The following is a 17,061-nucleotide window of genomic DNA, read 5'->3' on the forward strand; positions in this document are numbered from 1 at the left end:
CAGTTGAAAAGCTCACTGAAGAAAAATAATTCCTTTAAAATTAGAATGGAACAAATGGAAGTTAATGGCTTTATGAGAAATCAAGAAATTATTAAATAAAACCAAAAGAATGAAAAAATAGAATACAATGTGTAATATCTCATTGGACAAGCAACTGAACTGGAAAATAGATCCAGGAGAGATGATTTTAAAAGTATAGGATTACCTGAAGGCCATCATAAAAAAAGGACCTAGACATTATCTTTCAAGACAATATCAAGGAAAACTGCCCTGACATTCTAGAATCAGAGGATAAAATAGAAATTGAAAGAATCCACCAATCACCTCCTGAAAGAGATCCCAAAAAGTAAACTCCTAGGAATACTTTAGTCAAATTCTGGATTTCCCAGGTCAAGTAGAAAATATTGCAAGCAGTCAGAAAGAAACAATTCATGTATTGCAAAGCATAATCAGTATAACACAAGATTAATCAGCTTCTACATTAAGAGATTGGAGAGCTTGGAATATGATATTCCAGAGGTCAAAGGAGGTAGGATTAAAACTAAGACTCACCTATCCAGCAAAACTGAGTATAATATTTCAAGGGGGAGAATGGATATTCAATGAAAGGACTTTCAAACATTCTTGATGAAAAGAATTTTACTTTCAAATGTAAGAATCAAGAGAAGCATGAAAAGGTAAACAGGAAAGAGAGATCATAAGGGACTTATATGTGTGTGTATACATACATATATATACAGGGTGAGTTGAATATGAAGGGATGATATCTAAAATATAAAATTAAGGGGTAAGAAAGGATTGTATTGGGAGGAGGAGGAAGGGAGAGGTAGAATGGGGGTAAATTATCTCACAAAAAAGAGGGGAAAAAAGCTTTTACAAATGGAAGAAAAGAGGGGGAAGGTGAGAGGGAATGGGTGAACTCTCATCAGATTTGGCTTGAGAAGGGAATAATATGCACACTTGCTTAGGTATCTTACCCTACCAGAAAGCATGGGGGAAAGGAATAAGGGGGGAGGATTAAGGGGAGGTTAGATTGGGGTAGGGGGTAATCAAAAGCAAAAACTTTTGAGAAGCAACAGTGTCAAAGGAGAGACTAGAATAAATGGGATGTGGGATAGGATGGAAAGAAATATAGTTAGGCTTTCACAATATGACTGTTATGGAAGTGTTTTGCATGACTGCATATGTATAACCTATATCAAATTGCTTGCCTTCCCAATGAAGATGGGTGGGGAGGGAGGAAGGGAGGGAATATGGGATTCACAGTTTTAAAACTGAATGTTAAAAATTGTTTTTACATGCAACTGGGAAATAAGCTATAGCAGGAATGAAGTATAGAAATCCATCTTGCCCTACAGTAAAATAGAAGGGAAGAGGATAAGAGAAAGGAGGAGAGTGATAGAAGGTAGGGCAGATTGGTGGAAGGGTAATTAGAATGAAAGCTATCTTGGGATGGGGGGAGGGGAGATATGGGGAGAAAATGTGGAAGTGAGTGTTGAAAGCTAAAAATAAATTAATTAAAATTTATTTTTTTTAAATGAGCTATTACCCTGGCAAATTTTGAGCCAAGAATACAGCTACATGGGGATGGAAAGTTTCATAAAAGACTTGAAAGAATCAGTAGGTACTATAAAAGTTGTGTTGGTGCCAAAGGTTTAATACATGTATATTCTGTTAGAATATATGTATACAGATTTTCTTATGTGTATTTTCTGTCAGAACTAATATTAGAATTCTTAATATTATCATTAGTCTTGTTGGGTACAACTTCATAAACAGACAAAAAATTGGTAGATATTGTTGGCATTTGCATTAATAGGCAAATGCCTTGTTCTTGGTTATTATTCCTAGGCTTCAACAATTTTAGTAAATGTTATCTTTTTTTTTAATTTACAAGCTTGTATCACACTTTAAATTTCATTGTGAGTCTACTAATAAAGAACAGAAAAACTTATCAAACCAATGTTCAGAAGATATATACTATACTGCTATGAATTAAAAATGTGTAAATCTATACCTGCACACATATAATATCCACACATATATACACATACATGTATACACACATTCTCATTGGGATTTTTGGATAACCTATATGAACTAGGGCAAATTATACTTCCTCTCCTCCTCTACTCCAAGGCAATCAATCATTAACAGCTTGTGGAGAACTCTTTCCCAAACCCCCAACCAGGAGCTCTGTTCTTCAGTACCTTGGTCTGTCTTCCCAAAAAGGTAAGAGAGGCTTGATCTACAAGTGATGATTCCCTAGTATATCACAGAGGGGTGGCTCTTCTCATAGGGCCATCCTACAGGAGTCTGAGCCAATCAGGTAACCTATAAACTCGAAGAGCTAAGCTCCAGGAAGTGACAAGAACCACATGAATATCTTCCATAAGAAAATATAGTCAAATATCCTAAGCAAAGTTTCACTATTCTTTCATCAAGTTGTTCAGAAAAAGTCCTTAATTGATATTTAATCTTGTCAGTAAGGTCCTAGTATATACTCCCTCCATGAGAAAAAGCTCTCAAAATCCCAGATAGACTCACCAGAATGTATAGCTTATTATGTAGATCAAGGAACTCTAATCCCCTAACAAAAGTGAGACTAGGAATAAGTAGATATGGGATATTATCAAGTAGTATCTACCAGTCTCAGCATAATAACTAAACATTGACAGGAAACATAAAAAAAAGAAAGTAAGAAAAATCTATACAATCTCAACATGAATTTGTGGTAAGAGAAAAAGGGTGTCATATATGTAAAGTGATATAGTGATGGTTTGGAAGACTATGAAATATGAAGGGACTTGACAATTCTATCACAGAGAAAAGAGAATGTAGGCTTGATATTAAATGGGAAGGGAGGTTGTATTGTCAGTGTGATATTTTTATTTTTTGGTAAACCTGAGTCCCCAGCCAAAACCATGACTTCATTATTTTTATCCATGTCTTTCCATGAATTCTATAGTGGAGATCTCTTCAATTTCTTGAAGGTATCCCTAGAGGTGTTTTCCCTTTCTGTTATTATCAGTGAAGTGCTTTAGGTCTCAGGTTAGAGCAGAGGAGCATCAATTGTGAGTTGGAATGGACCTCAGAATTGATCCACTCCTCCTCTTCATTTTATAGTTGAGGAAACTGAGACCTGGGAATGTTCAATAATTTGTGTGAAGTTACACCAGTAGTTGTTATCAGTTAGGATTTGAGCTCAGGTCCTCTGACTTTGGAGCCAGGGTTCATCCCACTGTACTGCCCCAATTCTGTTACCTACAAGGTACATGAATGGTCCACTTGTCTGTCTCTGTCTACCTGTCTCTGTCTCTGTGCAGACTGCTAATCATATTTCCAAGCTAACTAATGCTTAGGAATCAGTAGGTAAGGCTTGGTATTATTGTTTTCTCCCTCCTACATCTTGGTCAAAGTCATAAATGAAAGTCAAGTAGTGAAAAATCTTCAACCAATTAAATGCAATTTTCTTCCTAGTATATGTATTATGGCTTCCTGCCGTCAGCCATAACAAGCAAGACTGCTATTTCGTTCTAGTTATTCTCCCCTCTCCTTGGCTCGCTATATAATAAAGATATATAAAACTACATCTTTGACATAGAACAATGATTCTATCCCTGCAGAAGAATAATGCATTTATTAAATCTTTGGAAACAATATTCATGGGATTCTTAATCGTAATGGTCACTGTATATAATGAATAATTTTTTTTATTTTAATGTTTAAAACTTATGTCTTTAATGAACATCTGAAAACTTCATTAAGTGCTCTCATGTATATGTGTGTGTGTGTGTATATATATGCATATATATATAAATATATATATGCATTGGTTTTAAACCCTCCTAAAAATTTAAATCAGCACCAACACAGTTTATAAATATATACTATGAATATAAAATATTCTTCAGTCAGTCACATTATGCTAATTCTAAAAGATTGTGTTTACCATAATATACCTGATGGATTAGAAAAAATACATATTCACATAAAATTTTCATTTAGTAGACTTCACAAGGCAATCACTGGTATCCATTTTTACTTTTGAAAGTTTGTAACTAACCCAATATATCATTAGCCCAATACATTAATAGAGTGTTATGATATTGTCTTTATTTGACAGATAGATAATAATCCCTATTATATAGATATCGAAACTGAGGCAGAAAGGTATAACTTGCCCAAGTCTATTTGAGATATCCAAAAATCTCAAGGAGAATGCATGTGTATACATACATAAGTATACACATACATATATGTGTATGCCTGTGTATATGTATACATAGATATATATGTGTGTGTATGCATGTATCTATATGTATATATTATATGTGTGTATTATAGTTTTTCATCTTTTCAATGTATAACAGTATAGTATACATCATTTGACCATCTGTTTGATAGTTTTTTTTTCTTTATCAGTAGGCTCACAATCAAATTTAAAGCACGATACAAGTTTGTAAATAAAAAAAATAAAGTTTACTAAAATTTTTGAAGCCTAGGAATAATAACCAAGAGCAAGACATTTGTGTATTAATGCAAATGCCAACAATACTTTATAATTTTTTGTCTCTTTACAAAGTGGTATACTTCAAGACTAATAAAAATATTAAGAACTCTACTATTAGTTCTGAGAGAAAATACACATAGGAAAACTCAAGTACATATATATTCTAATAGAATATTCATTTATCAAAATTTTGGCAACAACACAAATTTCATATTACCTACTGATTCTTTCATGAATCTTTCCAACTTCATGTAGCTGTATTCTTGGCTGAAAATCTTGCCAGAGTAATAGCTCATTTTGAAGCAAGTTCTAGGTATCATATATATATATATATGATATACATGTCTTTTCAATTACTTTAGCTTCTTGATGCATAGACCATCTTCCTTTAACACTACATTGCTCTATAATGGCAAATTCTGAAGACAAAGTTGTGAAGTAGACAATAAGCTGAAGAATCATTTGTTTAAAATATGAGTGAGACTAGAAGGCTACTGTGGCTAAAGTGTTGTCTACTCAGAGGACATTCTTCTACCAATTTCTTCCCCTTCACAGGCAGCAGGATGACTGCTATTTATTAGCTGTCCTCATACCTGAAAAGGAGAATTCTTAATCCCAAATTACTGCATCCAGTCTTGAAAAGGTAATTATAGAACCTCTTAATATAATAAATAGCACATGTAGAGAGGGGTATAACGTAGCTATATGATAAAAATTCTTAGACTCCAACCTCTTGGATAGAGGTTGAGCTTTTCTTGAGTACTGTTAACCTTCAAGCTCAAGAAAGAGGATGTCCTGGGCAGGTTCAAGCCTGGAGGTGGATCCGTTAGTGACCTACATTTCAAAAGCTACGGAAGTGAGCATTCTAGATTGAGATGGGAGATTTCCTAGGCAGCACAATCCCTAAATCTAATCATAGTGAGAGTATGTGGCAACCTCATCCTTAGTGCTATGCTAGAAGGAGAGCTCCTGGTTAACCTCTGCTCAGAAGCCAATCAATCTGGCTATCTTGTATGAGAAAGGGAATTTCTTGTGAAATATATGACACTTGGAAGAAATCAGTAAAGTATGCAAACCACAACAAGAGGGAGCTAAGCCAGAGACCAGTCTTTGCCCTACATTATTGCTGTGAGTTACTCAGATATTGCAGGCATCCTGGAAAAGGCATTTGTCTTTTTAGCATCCCTAAGTGAGTTTCCTTCCAGGGAGGAAACTCTGCATATCTCCATAGAGATGTAAGCTGTTATGAGTCTCTATGGTAAGAAAAAAAATGGGATATAAATGTTGAAGAGCTGCCTATCCAGAAAGATCAAAAGTATTTCTCTTTAAAGGGAGCATATGACCTCAAAGTAGTACCACAAGGCTAAATGTCTGCAGTTATATTCATGGTAAAGTGTAGATTGAACAGAATGTTCCACTGTTACCTTGCTATAGCAAGCCCAAGTTCATTTACCCTCTTAGGGTCATCTAATCCACAGGATGGAACTAAGAGTTTGTGTGTCTATGTAGGATCCTGAAAACAAATGGGTGTCAACAGAGAAGGAGAAGACCTGAACCCCACAGAAAATGTGTGTTTTGTGGCAGCTAGATGGCTCAATGAATAGAGCACTGGTCCAGGAGTCAGGAGTTCAAATCCAGCCTCAGACACTGAACACTTACTAGCTGTGTCACCTTGAGCAAGTCACTTAACCCCAATTGCCTTGCCTTTCCCCCTTCCAAAAAGATCAAAAAAAAGAAAGAAAAGAAAATGTGTTTTGCCACAGTAATAAAACATTTTTGGTAAACAGATCTTACCTAGGTCCAGTGTGGAGATAGTGATGGTCCTCAAGTTAGAATGATCTGGGTTCAACTCTCTACCCCTAATACTTACCAGTTACATGAGCATGGGCTACTCACTTTGACTCTCTATTTTCAAATAAGACATATGAAGTCAATATCAGTAGAGGGAGTCATCCCCACTGAGGAAAATATACATCCTTCCTGTATTTGTCTGGCAAGAGTCAGTCTATTCCTTTCTGAGTTATCCTGTTTTAGCTTCATGGTTTCAAGTAATATCTAGCTGTGGGATATGTTTTTGTTTGGGGTGTGTGTGTGTGTGTGTGTTTGTGTGTGTGCATGTGTGTTTGAATTTGTTTCCTTACATAAATGTAGCAGATGGTTTCTGAAGAGTATGTGGCACTAAAAAGCTCACTCATGGAGAGTTACCAGAGTGGTCTGTGGGCAGAAGTTGTTCTTCTACAATAAGGAGAAAAAGGAAAAATCCTTTTACCCTAACTCTCCCTTACTTCCAATTCTCCCATATAAGGACACATTTTAGGTCAATCACCTTTGTTACTCTTCTAATTGCATTGGAAAGATTCTTTTTTTTAATTTTCTGGAATCTACCTATAAAACCTAAACTATGTGGGGGGGGCTTCAATAAATGAATGGAATGTCCAATAAAATAGAATGTTCAAAAGCACATGAAGATGGAGCCATGATGGTGGATTAGAGGCAGCAATTCAAATTAAATTCTTTCAGCATTCCTTTCAAAAGAACTTTAAAATAATACCTCAAAACAAATTTTGGAGTGGTAGAGTCAACATAAGGTTAAGAGATACATTTTTTTCAGCTTAAGAATATTTGGGAGATCCACAGGATAGGTCTGTGTGGAGGCCCAGTTGGAGCATGCAAATGTGGAGGCAGCAAACTTGAATGTAATGGAATACTAGTGCTCCATGAGAAATGATTAGCAAGTGGATTTCAGAAAATCCTGGGAATACTTATACCAGCTCATGCAAAGAGAAGCAAACAGAACCAGGAGGACACTGTACAAAGTAAAAACAACTTTGTGTGATGATCAACTATGACAGACTTAGCTCTTCTAAGCAATGCAATGATCCAAGACAGTTCCAAAAGACCTTTGATGGAAAATGCTAGCCACATGCAGAGAAAGAACTGTGGAGTCTGAATGCAAATTGAAGCATGCTAGTTTCACATTTTTGTTTTTTTTTCTTTCTTGTGTTTTTTTTTCCTTTTGTTCTGATTCTTCCTGCACAATGTTACTAATGTAGAAATATTTTTAACATGATTGTACATGTATAATCTACATCAGATTGCTTACTCTTTGGGGGATGGGAATGGAAAGAAGAAAGGAAGAAATAATTTGAACTCAAAATCTTATAAGAATTAATGATGAAAACAATCTTTACATGTAATTGGAAAAAATAAAATGCTATACAGTGCAAAAAGAAAAGAACAAAAGGATGGCAAGCCCTATATGAACTGATGCAAAGTGAAGCTGAGAAATACCAGGGGATAATTGTGCACAGTAACAGCAATGGTGTAATGCAGATAAAATGTGAAAGACTTGCCTACTCTGATCAAATCAATGATTCAAGACAATTCTAAAGGACTGGTGATAAAAAAAATATTATCTACCTCGAGAGAGAAAACTAATGAACTCTGAGTGCAAATTTAAGTATAACTTTCTGATTTTTTTTGCTTTTTACCTGTCTAATGTGGAAATATGTTTTGTATGATTTGACATGTATAATTGATATTATATTGCTTGTCTTATCAGTGGGTGGAGGAAAGATTGGAGGAAGGGGGAGAATTGGAAACTCAAAATTTTAAAAGAAGAGATTGCTAAACTTAAATAATATTTTTTTAAACTCATGCAACAGCACTGAGCAAGACCTTAAAACATTTCAAGAGTGCCCTATAACTTCAGGACCAACCCAAAGGAATTCATTCTGGGTTCACACTTCTAAACCCAACTCACATTGGCAGATTTCGTCCCCCAGGTGAGAGCTAACTGCTATTTCCCTTCAGGCTTCCATCATAGTGTAGTCTTAAAGGATCGTATTTTCTAGCAGTATCATTCATGAACCCCCAACCATTGCCACCACCTACATAAATTAATTAATTGATAAGAATCAACTTTTACGAAAGGATATCTACCCAGAAGATGGAGCAAAGACAGAATTTTACAAAAACATCCCCCAACCAGGTGGCGTATACTTCCTCTTGTACATATCCTGGGGAAAATGGGTTCAATCTTAAAGTAATCATGCTAGTAAGACCTACATGTAGAGAATATGTGGGGTCTAACAGCATCTTGTTCCTACTGAGCTCAGGAGTTCTTTTCTCCTAGTTCAAATTCTACCAGGTTTACCTTTTGGCAGGATTTCAAACTGGCTTTTCCCCCTTTAGTGTAAGAAGTTTATTTTCTTTGATGGGAAATTAACAGAATAATAATCCCCCTATTTCATATGAAACATATTTAAGAGAAAAAATTTATTAAAACCTACTTATCAAAGTTGTTAATGGTCACATAGTTTATAAAAACTGTAATATTACTAACTCATGATTACAAAATGACAATTTTATACCACAGCCATGATTGAAAGTAAAAAGTCAGCCTTCTAGAACTGATATAAAATTTCAGCAGAAAAATTTCGGTGTAAGATATATTCATTTTATATAAACTCTTTTGTATTGTATATGAGCTTAAGTCATATAGTCTTCATACATTATCTATTTGAATTCCTTTCTGTTCTGAAGAATCTAATTGACCTGAATTCAGCAGTGATTATAATGTGTCTACTAGTCATTTTACATGTCTGTTTCATATTTCTGATATTACAATTGTAGAATGCAGATCATAACTACAGAAAAGTCTTAGATATATATAAATATAAACACATGTGCATATATAAATTAAGAGTTCAGTTCTGAGATCGTGATTCTTTGTACTGTATATAGACATCAAACCAAATGTAATTATTTAGACCAGCAGGCATATCATATATTTTCTTTAAGAAAATATTGTTGAATAGAGTAGTCTCCCACCTGTTCACTAGAATATTATATATAATTCAATCTCTCTTTCCAACTATAGTAGAACAGATTGTCAACAAAAAAAGCATTAAGCCCATTATAGTTTTGCACAAGGTCTCAGACATATAGCAAGCAAAAGCTATATATCAAAATATGAAGTTTAGATATAATTGTGATATACTTTGAAATGCATAACTATATAAAGCCAGTTATACAAAAGTAAGATATTTTTTAAAGTGTTGCAGTCAAGCATAGTATGGCATTATAGTTTGCGTAATCATTTTTATCAACTAAATTCATAAAGCTTAAAGTCTTGCCAGCATTGCCTCCACTTCAGGAAGTGATTCAGCTTTAGAAACAGAGCCAAGGAGCTCCATTTCCTTTTCTTTGATGCCTTCTATGTTACAGGTCTCCTTCTTCCCAATATCCCTGATCCTCAGTATGGATGAATGAGTGTCTTGATTATAATTGAGTTCCTTGGCAATAGGAGTCCTGATTGAGTTGCACTTGAGTTTGTGGTGTTAATGGGACCTTCCACCAGTTGCTTCTTCTGGTTCTCATGGTTACATGCTTTCAGAACAGGCCTCTGTGAGACTGGACTAAGATGTTGTTGAATATCCTTAGGGCTTGATGTTCTTTTTTCAGTCACGGAAAGCAGCACTGGACTGCAAGGCTTTCAACAGACTATCCATCATTCCTTTCTCATCACCCTCAGTTTTCATTTCCATCAAGCGTTTCTTTTTGTTGTTGTTGATGACGTTTTTTTTCTTTATGCTATTTCCTCAGCTATCCTGGCACATTTCTCATTTTCCTCAGCTTTTCTTCATTTGCTGCTCTCCATTGCTTGCATGAATATAGTTCTGAAGTTATTTAAGCAGTAAAAACTCCTCCACAGACACCTTCTTTATGTCAATAGAATAGTAGCCCATTATGGTCTGTACATTTTTCCCATGTTTTCATGCATTCTTGAATTTTTTTTTAAATTGTTCTTTTGCAGAGATCACAAAACTGGATGTCTTCGTTAGAAACTTGTCATGCTTATCCTTAGGAGAAGGAAAGGAATCCAAATTCTTCTTAAGCTGCTGAAGTTGGCTTCCATCTGTTTCAAGTTGTTCTCCAGGTTTTCTGCAGAGACTTTGCTAGCTTTATCTATATGCTCCAAATCATCAACAAAACTCAGAATATCTGGTTATTTCTCCTCACATGCTTCAACTAGAAAATGGAGCAATATTGTTTTCTCATCTGCTGACTTTGTGTCCTTTAGTTTGCAGAGAGAGCTAAGGTTGAACCGAAAGGCAAGCATTCTAGGTACCTACATTCATGTAATTTCCCATTAGCAATATAAATTCCAGTAATTTGCTGAAGCTTTTGTTCTTCTTTATCTCATCACAGGCTGCACTGACAGCCATGATGTCCGATTTGAAGTTGTTCACCTTCTCTTCAAACTAAAATTTAAAGAGAATGGCACTCAGATGTGGCCATAGTCTTTTCACCATGCTCATTATACTTGCAAATTTTTATGGCTCACATAAGTTATTATATTCATTCTTGAACTTAGTGAATTCAGCTGCTCCTGATTTGGCAGATGCTTTGTTAAGTGCTTAATCATAGACTCTCCCAATTGTGTTTCATCTACTTCCAATGTCATTATTTTTTATTTCTTCATATGGCATAAGAAAAGAACCCAGAAAGATTGAAAGGTTCTAGACAATTTTGGAATCCAAAATACTCAGTTCTTTAATTTGTTTCTTTATTGTTCTCTTCTCTGCAAAATCTTTCTCTTCTTTTTTCTCTTTTCTTCCACAGCAAAACATATTTTCAAATTTACTGTGTTCTCATACTTGTTCTCATTTGCTTTTTTTTTGTTTTTTGGAGGGCAATTGGGGTTAAGTGACTTGCCCAAGGTCACATGGCTAGTTTTTGTGTTAAGTGTCTGAGGCTGGATCCAAACCCAGGTCCTCCTGACTCCAGGTATGGTGCTCTATTCACTGTGCCACCTAGCCACCCATCTCATTTGCTTTTAACTAGTTTTCAGTCATTTAATGAAGACTGATCTTTAACCTGTTCAGTCTTGTCATAGTGGTTTCAAGTTTGAATCATTTTGGGGGTTCAAATCAAATGGAAATGTTAGTGGAGGAAAAGATCAGTATAATTCAAGAAATCCTGGAGGGAGTGGTAAAGAAAGAGTAGTACCAAAAGGCATTGGCATTCCTGGAAGTGGGGGTGGAGGCTGTGGTAGTAGTGGCGGGCACACCACCCAGTGACATGGATGGTGGTGGAGGTAATTGGTGATCAGTTACACCTACTGTTGATTGAGGTAAAGAAGTTTTTGAACTATGTGGTAAAGCACCAGAATGGGATTTAAAAGGCTGTAATTCTGCTTGGAGCTCAGTGGTCTTCTCTTCTTTTTTCTGTAATTGGGACTGAGTTTCTTGGTGAACTGTAAATTCTCCTTCAAATTTCCTGGAAAGTTCTGATGCTTTTTCTTCAACTTCTACTTTTGTTTGATCAACACAAACATCTACAAATTGTCTTAGATTCTCATCTAATTTTTTAAATGTAAAATCAAAATGTATTCCATCTGTATATGATATTTTCTGAAATGTGCATTCTTCAATTAATTTGAAATACTTTGGTCATATGAAATAATCATTTCTGATGAGCAAAAGATGTTGAAGTATAGGAAAAAATATCTTTTACTCTTGTCTCCTTCACCATGTTTCATAACAGGTTGTAAACATCATTCACTTCATCAAGGTCACTTCTAATGTCTTCTAAATGATGAGAGAACTCAATAAAGTCTTCTTCCTTATGCCCAAGTGTCTGATGAGACACTTTAAGCTTGATATTACTTTTGATATGTTTCAAGGAAGACAGTATTTGTTTCAATCCACAACTGCATAAAATCATTTCTGATGTGGTCTGAAGTCAAAGTCATTGGGAGATGTTAACAAGGGCTTTGATGAGTTGTAGATAAGCTACTTGCGACTGAACAGAATTTTCCTGAAGACCTTCTACAACTGAAGAAAACCTATTTTTTTCTTCTCCAGCTGTAATTAAGGCTTTTAAACTTCTTCAAGGACATTTTCCTCTCTAACAATACATGTTGCAGAAAGAAGTTTAACAACACCCACTATCACATTGATTTGCTTGTGAACTTGGACGATAATGACAGACACTTTTCTTCTTCCATAATTTTTTCCAAACCATTCTTTCTATTCATCAAGGCCTTCAAACAGTGTATGACTTTGTGCTGAATCCTCTTGCAATTTTTTTCCAGAATTTTGCTGTTAATGGTTTATTTTTTTCAAAATTATCCCTCAATAACCCAAGACTTTCATGTCCAAAGCTTTCTACCCAACTAATAGGATTACTGGTCAAAGACACTCAGAAGAAATCTAAGCATGTGGCAAGTCTTTCCTTCACTGTTCCCATTTTCAGTTGATGGATAAATTCCTTTAGTGATATTTGTCTGCTACTCTTGAGACATCCCATCTTAAAAGCAATATTCATGTACTACATGACCATTTCTTTTTTGATACTGAAGTCCTTTTCCTCACAATTCAATGGTGTCTTTTTATCTTCATTTGAATTCATATCTTCTATCATTTTTTTTTCAAAAAATGCCAGTTCTTTCTCAGACAGTGGGCTACTCTAGGATTATTTTCCATCATATCTGAGGATGTTGAAGGCCAATAGGTGCTTGAGGGAAATGTGCACTTCAGGTTAAATAATGAAGATCTCTCTTTCTTATTTCTTGGAATTTTTATGCTGGCAAATTTGTACAAAAACTTGGTTCTTTTCTCCCTGGAATCCTCCCTTTGTGTGTGGTCCAGAGAGTACTTCTACCACTGCAGTTTGGTGTCCTGGCCACCTTGGCCCTGGGACTCGGACGATGAGAACAAGCATGAGAAGGGGGTCCACGACTGGCTCCTCTCTCCTTTGCTCCAAGATTTGTAGGCAGAGATGGAAAAGGTGGGAGAGGCTCTGTCCCTGCACTGCTCACCGGGGCATGAAGCAGGAAAGAGCAGGGGCACCAATGGGCCAGATCTCAGTACCACAAACTGGTTTCTTCTTGGTCAGGTTTCTTGACTGCTTCAGTGGCTCCTCACCAAGTTCAGCTGCTGCTATAATGGCTCCAGATATTGGTAGAAACTCTCTGGATCTCCTATTCTTGTTACCCCTCCCCCATTTGACTAATATCAAAGAGAAAAGAGATAAAACAAATACTGGTTCCATACATTCAATGGCATGTGGCACCAAGGTGGGAGATACCCCAGCCTACCTCTTTCCCCTCAGCAACACACAGAAATCATCACATAAAAGCTAACATAAAAGGAAGAAGGTGAAAAAGGATCAAAGAAGGGATGGATAAATAATTTTACGTGTGAACTCAGTTTTTGCTTCATTATTATTATTTTTTTTCTTCTGAAGCAAATTGTAAAAGTCCTCTGCCACAATGTTCCAGTGTCTAATTCACTTATGACAAGAAGGCTCACCAACGTAGAATTGAAAATAAGTATTACATATTTATGAATGTGCATCATGAAATGTAAAGGGCTACTTTTTTAATGGTCTCTAATAAACTTTTTCCCCTAAGTGCTATAAAATAGAACTGAGTTGCATTACCTTTCTGGTTACAAAAAGCATTCTTTTCATTTAGTAGGGCAGTTGCTTGGGGAATATTGTTTTGCCTATAAAGATGCTGATGGAACAAGTGCATTAACAAATTATTTTTCAGCCTATAGTTGAACAGTCCTCTGGCAATTTAGCAAGGGCAGGATTTGTACCATCTAGTAAGATTATTTTTTTCACATAGCTCTGAGCCATCTTCATGATTCTTGATTATGTAACTATCTGAGTAAACTGTAGTCGTGTCATTGAAATCAGTCTAGCACTAAAGTTCCCTGATTCATACTGAATGTAAGCAGCTCTTTTTATAGAAGTCTGATCGAACTGCAATCTGTGATTCTTAAGACAGATGGAATGAAAGAGAAGCTATCTCCTTTGATCACTCTCTTATTAATCAATGAATTATGTCTCCATCAACCAAGATCCTCCTACACATCTGAAAATCATTCCTAGCTGCTGATATTCGTTGTGAGATACATAAATTACATAAGTATCTAGCAGAAAAACAGAACCCTGACCAAATTCTTTTAAGGGAAAAATAAATTTGTTCTGAATATTGGCAATTGTTATCTGTTAAGTTACAGTTTCTTCCATTGAATATGAAAAGACAGAATAGAGTAGTGGAAAAAGTCCAGGGCTTAGAGTCAGAAGTCCTGAGTAGTTATGTGAAGTGAGCAAGTCACTTCATTCTTGGAACCTCAGTTTCTTCCTCATCCTGAGATGAGATTCTTAAAGGCACTACTTACCTCTAGGATTGTTATAAGGAAATGATTTTGTAAATCTAAAGGTGCTATATCAGTATAGGTTATTATTATTATTGAGCATTTCAGGAAATCATGAGTTCTTTTTTTCTATATGTATGATGAATCAGGTCATAAAACATCAGAAAGTTGAAGAGAAATCTAGATAGGGATATTCTCCCTCCTTCCTTAGAGCAGAAGACATACAGAATAATGTATCCATACTGTTGTATCAATTGTAAGCAACTAGAACTAATTAAAATCTCTATTTTGCTTATTACCTATGCATTTTAACTACAAGGTTTTCTATGTTGTTTATAGATTCAGATTCATCTTAAAGGTATTTGGAGAATAATAAAAAGCATAATTAAGGATTTAGACTAAGTAGAATTAGTCTACTATTTGAAAAAAAACATCAGGGAACACTGAAAAATAGACTGACAGAAACGGCATAGACATTTATCACACAATATACCAAGATAGATTCAAAATGGATACATGATTTAGGCAATAGGGTTGACATCATAAGCAAATTAGTGGAGCATAGAAGAAATTACCTGTCAGATCTATGGATAGGATAAGAGCTTGTGACTAAACAAGATATGGATAGGTTCATAAGAGGTAAGATGGCTAAGTTTAATTGCATCAAATTTAAAAAGATTTTTCCCAAAGAAAGGTAAAATTATAAGAAATTATAAGTAATAGTTATAATATAAGAAAAATTAAATTATAAGAAAAGTAGGAAATAGGAAAAACATCTTTGCATCAAGTTTCTCTAATAAGTCCTAATTTCTCAAATATTATAAGGAACTGAGACAAACTTATAAATGGAAGAACTCTTTCCAATTCATAAGTGGTCAAGGTATATGAACAGGCAGTTTTCAGAGGGAGGTATAAAAGCTATCAATAATCATAGAAAATTGTGGTAAATCATTAATAATTAGAGAAATGCACATTTTTAAAACACTGTGGTATTACACCATAGCCATAGAATTGGTTTAAGATAACAGAAGAAGAAAATGACAATTGCTGGAAGGGGTGTGGGAAAATAAGTACACTAATGAATTGTTGGTGGAGCTATCCAACCATTCTGGAAATCAATTTTGGAAATCAGAATTTGGAAACTGAAGGTATGCCCATCTGTTGGGAAATAGCTGACCAAGTCATGATATATGAATGAAAGAGAAAAATAGTATGATTTGATTCAGACAACATCAGTTTGTTCTCTGGAGGCAAATAGTTTTTCATTATGAGTCCTTTGGAATTGTGTTGTTTCATTGTATTATTAAGAATTGTTAAGTCATTCGCAGTTGTTCATGATACAATATTGCTGTCACTGTGCACAGTGTTCTACTAGTTCTGCTCATTTAACTTTGTTTCAGTTCATGTAAGTCTTGCCAGGTTTTTTTTTAAATCATCCTGCTTGTCATTTCTTGTAGCACAATAATATTCTACCACAATCATATACCACAGCTTGTTTAGCCATCCCCCAGTTGATGGAGATCTTTCAATTTCCAGTTCTTAACTTTAAGTCACAGGATCTAAAAGGAGAGAGGAAGGAGAAGGTATCCCACTTTCCTAAATCAGTTAATGGCACTCATTTTGTGGATGAAGTGTGTGTGTGTGATCTTTACTGTCTGGATGCAATAGGTAATAAATAATGAAGCTGTTTCAATCTGAAAGTTTTAAGACTCTGTTACAGCTTTGCATCCAGTCAAAGAAGACTACTCCTACCTACTTGTTAGGGGAACGTAGAGAAGCAAGATGCCTTCATATCTGGCAATCTGGGTATATTCCAAGGCCCCATAACATACTGGTTGCTTCAAAAATAAGATCTAAATTTAAATCACATTAATGAATTGGCTTGATATCTGATTTTGTTCTGTTTTGTTCTAAATGCTAAATAGCTTCTTTCATTTTAAGTTTTTGAAGATGACATTAAGCCTGTTTCTTTTTATATTTTGTGGGGAAGAAGGATAGTATATATTTTCAAAGATCATTAACCAAAATTGGTTAAATAAAACAAAAAAAGGAGAAAGTGATATAGATATTTGGTTTTAATATAGAAGTAAAGAGTTAAGTAATTTCCATGTGGTAGCCCCAAATCTTTGATGGCTCCCCTTTACCTACAAAATCAAGAAGAAACTCCTTTTCTTCTATTTCAAAAATCCTTGTCTATCTTGAACATCTAACTTTATTTCATACTCTTCCATAACAAAACTTTTAACTCCTGGTGGCTGGTTTCCTTGTTATTCTCCAAGCATATCAATTCTGTCTCTCCTTTTTTATGCTCTTCTTTTTGCCTAAAATTCTCTCTCTCTCTCTCTCTCTCTCTCTCTCTCTCTCTCTCTCTCT

General features: G+C 35.2%; 1 protein-coding gene and 2 pseudogenes across 1 annotated transcript in view; 1 reads left to right on the top strand and 2 right to left on the bottom strand.

Moving 5' to 3' along the window:
* ADCY2 (adenylate cyclase 2) overlaps positions 1-17,061 on the top strand; it is a 586,315-nt gene that overhangs the window by 358,505 nt on the left and 210,749 nt on the right. The window lies entirely within an intron of this gene.
* LOC138153109 (protein diaphanous homolog 3 pseudogene) lies at positions 9,771-11,309 on the bottom strand (annotated as a pseudogene).
* Positions 11,300-17,061, bottom strand: part of LOC138153114 (protein diaphanous homolog 3 pseudogene) — a 10,004-nt pseudogene continuing 4,242 nt past the window's right edge.

This window comes from Petaurus breviceps, unplaced genomic scaffold (genome assembly GCF_028583685.1).
Source record: "Petaurus breviceps papuanus isolate PSGF00001 unplaced genomic scaffold, PetGlider_PUasm1.0 151, whole genome shotgun sequence".
Taxonomy (NCBI): Eukaryota; Metazoa; Chordata; class Mammalia; order Diprotodontia; family Petauridae; genus Petaurus; species Petaurus breviceps.